Source organism: Ictidomys tridecemlineatus, unplaced genomic scaffold, assembly GCF_052094955.1.
Source record: "Ictidomys tridecemlineatus isolate mIctTri1 unplaced genomic scaffold, mIctTri1.hap1 Scaffold_339, whole genome shotgun sequence".
In the NCBI taxonomy this organism is placed as follows: Eukaryota; Metazoa; Chordata; class Mammalia; order Rodentia; family Sciuridae; genus Ictidomys; species Ictidomys tridecemlineatus.
This window is the reverse complement of record NW_027522401.1, coordinates 80,841-90,330: the sequence shown is the minus strand read 5'-3', so window position 1 is coordinate 90,330 and position 9,490 is coordinate 80,841. Positions and strand designations below refer to the sequence as shown.

General features: G+C 53.3%; 1 pseudogene; it reads right to left on the bottom strand.

The window, feature by feature from the left end:
* Positions 1 to 1,808: 1,808 nt before the first annotated feature.
* On the bottom strand, positions 1,809 to 8,863 carry LOC144373274 (myelin and lymphocyte protein-like; annotated as a pseudogene).
* Between the last annotated feature and the right edge of the window lie 627 nt (positions 8,864 to 9,490).

The following is a 9,490-nucleotide window of genomic DNA, read 5'->3' as shown; positions in this document are numbered from 1 at the left end:
CAGGGCACCATCCACCTCCATGGGGGCTGCGCCTGCTGGGCTCTAATAAGAGCCAGTGTTTCGTCAGGTTCTAGAATGTGGAGGAAGCCTGACTTGCCCAGAAGTGGGTCTTCTGCAGAGGGGCAGATGCCCTGGGGACCTACTATAAGAGGACAGGTGGGGAGGTTGGCTTCCAGGAAAGGTGGGCAGCATGGGACCCTCCGGGCCACCCTGCCCTGGGGGGGTGCCCCTGAGCCTCCAGGAGCAAGGTGAACGTGAACATTCATTTCCCTGTTGGAGTTGACCCACAGTGGCCTCCCCGGGGGCCTCCTGGGCTGCACTCTCCCTGGGGGAGCCCCAGGGAGTTGCGTGAGGGCCCCAGAAGGCAGCAGGGACGGTCTGGGTGGCTCTCTGGGCTGAGTCCAGCCAGAGCACTGTTCACGGGATCCAGAGGCCCAGCTCCACCTCTGAGGTCCTTGCAAGCTAACCACTCCACTGGGTCTGCTCTCCCGTCACTTCCTACTGAGCCCCAGCTCGATCTGGTCCGCAAGCTTCGGCTCTTGGTCACATCATGGACAAGAGTCCCTCCATTCTTTCTCAGGCCCAGGGAAAGGTGAGCTCTCTGCTCTGGGGGCCCGGGAAGCCTCAGGCCCCTCCCCTTGGCAAGGGGTGTGGTGGGCCAGGCAGGCCTCTGGCTCTCCGAGGAGAGCCCAGGGGCTGCCTGATGGGGCACTGTCATGGCCCCGCTCTCGAAAAGAAGACGGAGTCCAAGGCCCATGCACCCCCACCTGTGAGGCCCTGGTCAAGGTCGGGGCTGTCCCTCTGCCCACGCAGTCCAGTGCCCGTGCCACGTGCATGTCCACCAGAGGTGCTCACCTTGGCTTCTCCCTTTTTCTCTCCCCTTCAGCCCTGGGGATTGAACCTAGGGCTCCTGGTAAAATCCATCTCCAGCCCTTTTTATTTTTCAAGTTGAGACAGGCTCTCGCTAAGTCGCAGCGGCTTCCAACGTGTGATCCTCTGTCTCCTTGTCCCAAGTCCCTGGGGTGTGCCACCACACTGGCTTCATTGTCATCACTTCTTGAGAGGCCAGTGGTCAGATCTGCATAAGGACAGATCTGGGAGTATTCAGGGCCCAAAGGCCAGAAGGGGCTGCCCAAGGCCCCCATGCAGAGAAGCCTGGGCACCAGATCCACCCCTTCCTGGAGGGGCCAAGGGAGCCAGCATCAGGGGCTCAGCCACAGCTCAGTCTCTGGGGTCTGGGTGCCTTTGTGCTTGCCCAGCGGGTTCCTTAAATGTCCTCCCTCACCACCCCTGGCTCCCCAGGCATCGTGGGTTCTCAGAGGAGTGGTGCCCTGAGCAGGTAGGACTGCCACTCAGCTGACACTTGCACCTGCAGACACCAAACAGCTGGGTACAGACAGCTGAGAGCTGGTGCAGGAGCTGAGGGGGCACCGGGTGGGTGGGTTAGAGGGGCAGGAGAATGGGAGCAAGACCTGGGGAGGGCATTTGGGGGCCTGAGGAAACCACACCTGCCCCATTCACACCCAATTCCAGTAGCTTGCAATTCAGGGGCTGAGGTCACGGCTCAGTGGTGGAGCACTTGCCTGGCCCGTGTGAGGCACTGTCTTTGATCCTCAGCACCACAGTAAGATAAACACACAAAAAGAAAGATCCATCAATATTGAAAAGTATTTAAAAAAATTGGATGCAACTCAAATGGGAAATGAATCTGCAGATTTCTAAATGGTCTTGGGACAGAAGGGACAAGAAGCTGTATCAGAGTCTTCAGCAAAGCCATGGACTAGTAAGGGCTTTATCATTAGCAAAAATGAGAGAGGTCCTATGAAAGTTTATTTAAATGATTAAAAAATTTTAACTTTGGGAAATTCAATTCAGCCTTCTTGCCTCCCTCCCTTCCCTATTGCAAAGGAGCCTCGCTTGCACCAAGTTCTGGGGTGAGTCCCTGCAGAGGGCAGTTTTGAGACTTCCCTCCATCAACACTGAATGACAAATTTTGTAAACACATGACAAACCCCTATTATTTCATAATTTGTAGTTTAGTTTTGCTTTTTAGCTACAGCCCCTGCCAAGCCTGTTGCTCATGGTTTCCTATGAAATTTCAGTTATGTTCAGTGGACTCGTTGCAAGTGGCTAGATTTTGATACCAGTGACCCAGATTTTGGTACCAGTGATCCTGGAATGTCACTCATTCTTGAGCCATGGGATCAAGGGGACTCAGAACAGGGGCTGGGCTTCCAGATTCCCAACTTAGGGACCTTTGTCTACTTACAGCCTGGACAGCTAACACCAGAAACCCAGTGTCCACCGGGTGTTTCTGCTTCCTTCAACTCTGCAGCTGGGTCCCCTTTCTCCCCAGGGACATTCTAAAACCAGTTGATTATCCATGTCACCAGAGAACACAGAACAGACCACACAGCTCAAAACAGTTTGGATCAGCTTTACAAAAAGTAAGAGGAAACAGCTGTACCTAGTTTTCTTTGGGTTTAAGAAATTTTCTTTTCCTTCCTTCCTACCTTCCTTCCTTCCTTCCTTCCTTCCTTCCTTCCTTCCTTCCTTCCTTCCTTCCTTCCTTCCTTCCTTCCTTTCTTACCAGGGATTGAACCCTGGGGCACTAACACACTGGGCCACATCCCCAGCCCTTTCTTGTATTTCATTTAGAGCCAGGATCTCACTGAGTTGCTTAGCGCCTCACTGAGCTGCTGAAGCTGGTTTTGCGATCCTCCTGCCTCAGCCTCTGAAGCCACTGGGACCACAGTCGGGTGCCACCATGCTGGGCGGTTTAAGGGAATTCTAATTGAGCACAGACTACTGAGGGGAATGACTGGGGCCCAGGCTGGCACTTGGCGAGTTTCCAGGGAGGGGATGCCATCTGGGCAGTGGGATTCTGGGAGGGTGAGGGCAGTGGCTGAGCGTGCATGATGTCATCTTACTGTCACTGAGGCTGCCTCCTGATTAAGTCAAAGGTCCTCAGAAGGCTGCCAGGAGCTGGTTCCCAGCACAGGGCAATTCAAACCAAACCCCCAGCACAGCCACAGAGGAACTGTACACACGGGCACTTTATAAAGTCAGAGGGTTCTCATCTTCCGTTGTGGCATCTGGAAATGTCAGTCGGGTGAGTTTCAGTTCCTGCGACGTTTAGAAGCACCCCATGAAATGGGTCTCCATGGAGCCCGTGGGAGCTCCCATCTGCTGTTCTCAAGACCCAGCCCAGGGGCCAGCAGGGGATGCTGTGGTCTTCTGAGGTCACGCTCCTTGTGTCCCACCCCACAGGCCCTCTCACAGACAGGAAGAGGCCCTAAACAGCTCAGCACTGCAGGTTAGCAGCCAGTCCCTGCCCTGGTGGAAAGGTCAATGGGAAGGTCAACATGATACCCGTGGGAAAGTGTTGCTTTTTTCTCTTCTTTTTGCCCCCTTGAGAGCATGTCTGCCTTCTAGAAAGTTAACGCTGAAGGATGGGCTGATCCGCCAACACCTCTGGGTTTTCAGCTCAAGTCTGGCTGCTTTATGACGACTTCCACCTAATTAAAGAGAACATGGCGTGGACCACGTAGAGCAGCGTGGCGACGTAGGAGAACACCTGGAACCCAGAGAGAGCCCCATTAGTGTTGGGGGTGGGGGGGCAGGCAGGGAGGCCCACGGGTCCATGCTGCCTGGAGCACCGCATGGTCCTGGGGCTGCCACTGCCCGCCACTCATGCGCACACCCTTTCCTTGGGAGCCCAGGTGCATCCCTAATCCTCTCCCCACACAGCCCCAGGGGACCTGACTCAAGATCCCTGGGTCCTAGAATGCAAGATGAAACTACCAACTTTACCCAATGTCCAGGTGTGGTCAGCTGACTTGAAATGGGAACACTGAGGGCCTCTGCAAGGAAAGCATCCAGGCAGGTGTCAATGACTCAGTGGAAACTGCCCCCCTCCCACTCACAGGCACCAGCAAGACAGCGGCCACCAGTGATGGTGGTGGCTGAGCTATGAGATCTGAGACATGGGCCTGCTGGCCTTCGCTGGGGTCTCCAAGCTCCTGGACATCCCGACACCCTATTGGACTCTTATCCTGGGATCCATCATTGCCCAGGCAAGGGTGAAGGCCAGGGTCCATGGGAAGTGCAGGTCAGGGAAGGTAAGGAGAATGTCTAGCTTTTGTCAAAAAGAAGGGGCTCCCTAAGAAAACTGTGACAATTGCTTACAACGAATCAAAATGCATTCTGCTGCCATATATACCTGATTTAAATGACTTAATTTATCAATTAAAAATAATAAGGCTGTGAGAGGATGCGGCCATTTTGTCACTGGGAACAACGGCCCTGGGGTGGTGGCAATGGTCACTGGTGACTTACATGTCACTTGGGCACTGCCTGCTCCTGTCACCCTCCTTCCTAAGGCTCACCTGCCTCCAAATTCAATCTCTGCACCTGTTTTTTGACTTTGGGCAGGGGCCAAGAGTTTCCAGCCCAAGCACAACACTTAGGGTGGCTACGCTTCTGTGACTCTTGAAAAATGCCATAAACAGCAGCCATCAGGGTGCCCGCTCTCACCCTGCCCCCACGCTTGGGCAAGCTCTCCCCCCGCTGGCCAGAGGTGATGAGTAAGCTGAGTTACTTAATAACAAGCCTAAGAGAATTTATGTCGGCACTCTTGGGTCTGAAGGGCGCGGTCACGCCCGAGTGAGCAGCCCCAAAACCCCCCTGTGCCCATCCGGTGGCACTCCCAGGCCATAGAGGTCCTTTGGCACAAGCCCAGAAGAAGTCCCCACTGTAACAGGAAATAGAAACTGTTTTGCAAATGGGGTGAAGAATGGCACGCTGAGGGCGGTTAGAGCCGGGACATGCAGGGATGGGTTCTGGCTTCAGATATCCTGCCATTAGAAGAAACCTCCAGATTTCTCTAGAAATCTCCAGGTCTCTGCAGGCAGCTTCCACCAATCCTGTTGTGCAAGGAGGTTCTGCCACCACCAAACAAGATGGGGAAGAAGCTCAGGTTCTGAGACATGTCCCAACCAGGAACCACACAGAAGCCTCAAGACAGGCCAGAAGCCTTCAAAGTGAGAGAGGCTTGGAGACCCCTCCCCAGGCCCCCATATGCCCTGCAATGGCCACCCCAAGACCACCTGAGGGGCATGCTATGGCTGGGAGGGATCTGGGGTTAAATCCTGAGGAACGATGACTTCCTCTGCCCCATGTCCTGATCCAGTGGATGTTTTTAGTGGATCTCATGACTGCATGGAACCTGGTTTGCATTTACCTTCATGATTTTTGTTCAGTGCATCTGCCTGCTGAGAACATTTGGATCTTGATTCTAGCACTCTTGACTTTACCTGGGCATGCTCATGACTATCCCACTCCACTAACAAAATGTGGGGACATAAGCAAACGTGGAATGGAGAAATGTCACTAAATACTAAATATTTATACTAAATACTAAACTGCAGTGAAAATAAACAATACACATCTATACTTGACCACAAGATGAATCTCACAAGTACCAGGTTGAGAGAAAGAAGCTGGTCATAAAAGAATGGACCTGGTGTAACCCTACTCGAGTGAAGTTCAAAGGTAGGCAAAACTGAATTGGGTGCTAGAAATCAGAAGCTGACAGGTGGCAGAGTTGCACAGTGGTAGTGGTAGGACAAGAGGGGTATTTCTGGAAGCTCTTTATTTACTGAGTCCTATTTCTCCATCTGGACGCTAGCTGCACAGGGAATCTCACTTTCTGAAAATTCAGGCTGTACACTTGTGGCCTGTGCACTTCTCTGAGTGTACGCTGCCTTTCGATAAAAAGGAAAAGTCACAATACAGCACAATCCACTAGAGCCCAGTGGTTCTCAACTGGAGACCTGCCCTGGCACTTATCAGCCCCACCTGGACTTTTCCATCAAGCATAGACCCACCAACCATAATCCATCTATGTTTTGCTACCACAGTCTGCAACAATTTTATGGGAACTGCCAAATGCTTTGCTGATGTCTGTTGAGAGAGCGTCTTCTGGGATTGGATAGGGAGAGGTAGAGGTGCCCCCGAGACAGAGAAGAATTGGAGTGGTTCGAGGGATGATGGTGGAGATGGAGGACCAGCGTTTCAGGGAGGGAAGAGCAACCAGGCTCCTGGCTGGCTGTGCTACTGCTTAGAAACTGGCCATGTGGGGAGATGTCCTCACACTGAGAGACACTTCAGGGGGTGTCAGGGACCCCGAGGTGGCCATGATTAAGGAAGTGGCTGTAAGTTGGCAGTTAATTGAGAGAAAGGGTCTGGCCCACAGGGATGAGGCTATGAGGGACTTTTTCACCAGACCCCATCCCAAAGCTGGCCACTGCCCATCCCCATGGGCTGCTCTCTGCCTCTGCCCTGCCCCTTCCTAAAGGAGGAAGAGCCAGTCTGGCCACCGGAGCAGCTATTTGTGGGCTACTACCATATTTTGCACCAGGATCTGCATGACATGGGTTGACTGATAGAAATCTGAGGAGCTCTTTCTCAGAACCCGTTCTGGTTTTGCACCAGAAATCCACCGTCAACCGGAGCAAGTTCATGGGCCCAGGCGCACCCCTGAGCAGCCCTGGAAAAAGCTTCTGTGAAACATCCTTTCTCCCTGCACTTCCCACCCATCCCATTAAAAGAAAATCTGTCCCTGACCTTAGTGTCCCTGTCCCTGAATGTCTGCTTCAGTGGACAACCCTTGGGAGGGCCAGGGTCACAAGGCCCAAGTGTCCAGATGCTGAGGGCCATTGTCAAGTAGGAATGACGCTTCAAAATTTCCTTGCCAGCTATCCCATGTTAAATGGATTTCGCTATTGACATTGCATGTAAGGTGACCTTGCTCAAGGACCAAGGCAGATCTGGGTTTAGAGCTGATCAGGTTTGAGGAAGTATCCCGCTCCTAAGGATGTTCCCGGCTTAAGACAAAAGGAGTTTTAGGGAAGTGAGAGGTTGAAGATTATTTCTGCTGGGAGTAGGGTGTGCCTGCTGCCTGAGTTCCCGCTGAGTTCTCATGGAGAAAAAGTATTTAGGATGTGTATTGTGGGGGAGATTGAGAATTTCCCCTGAGCGTGTGTGGAGGCTGGTGTGAGATCGGGAATAAAGAATTGCTGTTTGAACCTACAAAGCTGTGTGGTGGCTCGTGATCTTGTGCCAAGCCAAGACATTGGCATTTGGCATCCAGAAACACTGCCCCAAACTGGTGCCAAGGTCATGAGTGGCACAGCACCTGGCCACAGAGAACACAGGTTCTCTCTGCCCTGCATCGGTACCCAGGTCATGGGGTTTTGAGAGGGTTAAATAACATGGTGCACGATCCATCAGACACTGGGGGCGCTCAGACGCCTGCACTCCAGGCCTGGCCACTGGGGTGCCTTGGGCTTAGCACTCCCTTCTCAGGGCACAGCCTCCGCTACACCTAGTGGCAGCACAGCAAGAGCTGCTTGTGCGCATGCGCCTGCTGGCAGGCGGGACTCACCACGGCCATGATGTTCTCGCGGTAGTGCTTGTAGATGAAGCTGTCCTGTATGGAGATGGTGGCCAGGGATTCCAGGACGGAGGCGCTGAGGTAGAACAGGGCAGCGACGCACTGGTAGGCTGCGTCCTGGGAGTCAGAAGGGGCAGGCATCAGAGGGATGGGAGGGAAAGAGTCCAGGACACAGCGCCTCTCCCCACTTGTCCCCATCTGGTCTGGCTCAGGTCCCTTGCAATCCGCGGCTGCTTCCTCTGACTCCCACCCACCAGTCCCCAGCCTGTCTCCTCACAGAGGTGGTGTGACCAGTGCAGCCCAGGGGAGCTGAAGTTCCTCATCTTGGGGACCCAGAAAGCACTGAGATGAAGGGTCCCTGCTTGCCCTGCAGGTGGCTCCAGCAGGAGGTGGGGACAGCTTGGAGTCTAATAGGTGGAAGCTGGCTCAGGGTCTGAGATGTACAGAGTGGTCACAGACCTGGCTCCAACACGGCCTCTTTGACCAGTGAGAGGACAAGGCCATTTCCATTGTTCTGGTTTTTTTTCCATTTTGTTGGGTTTATTTATTTGTGTTTTTTTTTTCCTGTTCCTGGCATATTTCAAAGCAAAAGAGTTGAAACGCTGCTGTTTTTAGTTGTAATTTAGCAGAGATTTCAAGAGTCCAAGCAGGAAGCCTCTTGAGAGTGGGTTCCTGGGCCCTCTCTAGTGGGCAGGTATCCCGTATGAGGGTGCTGCTGGTCTCCAGGGCCTCACAGTGGATCTTACACAGAAGAAAGGCCACATGCCATTTGTGTTCCCAGATCCTTTCTGTCAGCCCTGTGTAGAAGCCAGTGGCAGGGGAGCCCTGCAGCACACGTGGCCTGGCCACTGGGGAGTCATGGCAGGGGCCAGCCTCCGGGACCCTGCTCCCCAAGGTGAAGGCAGCCCTCTTGGTAACAGAGGTGCAGGTGGATGAGGAGGGGTGGGGCCGTGGTTATGGGTAAACAGTGGTCACAGGAGATGAAGCTGAGCAGCCCAAGAGGACATTGACCAGCAGCACAGACATCGACCTCTGCTTCCACCTCAAGCCTCCTAGCTGCGGGAGCCCTGGCTGCTGGCTGAGGCTGGGCCAGCTCGGCCTTGGAATGTGCCAGGAGATGTCTCCAGGGCAGCCCCACCAAGTCCCAAGAAGCCAGTTTCCCAGGGAAAAGGCCCAACTCTCCCGCTTCCCACCAAAGCCCTCGGCTGGCACTCACCAGGGTGACCCAGGACGTCTCCCTGCCGTGGGCGCCAATGATGTACAGGACAAGCAGGCAGTGGTGGCCACAAAGCAGAACACAGACACAAACATCACCCAGCCCTGGATCAGGGGTATGGGCACCAGGGAGGACGTGATCAGGATCCATACCAGGCCCCCGAAGATTTGCAGAGAGGAGCAGGAGTGGAGTCAGACCAGAGGGGTTCACAGCCCCCAGGGCACAGCTTCAGGGGGGCGCTGGGGGTGCAGAAACAAAAGAAGGAGGCCAAGACAACTGGGTGGGCATATTCCTTGCCAAAAAATGACCCTTTCATCCCCCAAAGTCCTGGACTAGGTCTCCAACCTCAGTCTTTTCAATCACCCTCAATATCACTTTCCTTTATTTTTTTTAAATACAGTTTAATTTTTTTTTAGTAGTAAGCCTTTTATCACACTAACATGCCCGGCATCATCAGACACACTTGACAAATATTAGCTCAGTAAGCTCTCACAACAACACTGGTGGAGGAAGACCCATGTAGAGAGGACATGGACATAATTTGTCATTTCTAAAAAGAACTTAACATCATTCAGCACTGTCACAAGAAGGCTGTCCTGAGAGTCTATCCTCACTTACATGGCTATGAAAATGTCCTTTCTTTTATGAAATACTTACAATCAGTCGATTCTTCTGATCTTGGCAAAGCAAATCAGCTGCACTATGTTACTGGGTTTTGTTGTTTTGTTTTAAGATTTGACCCCTTCCACCTCCAAGTTCAGGAAGTGCTCTGTTGGAGCTGGGGTTGGAATGGAGAGGGTCCAGGTCAGTCCTGTCTC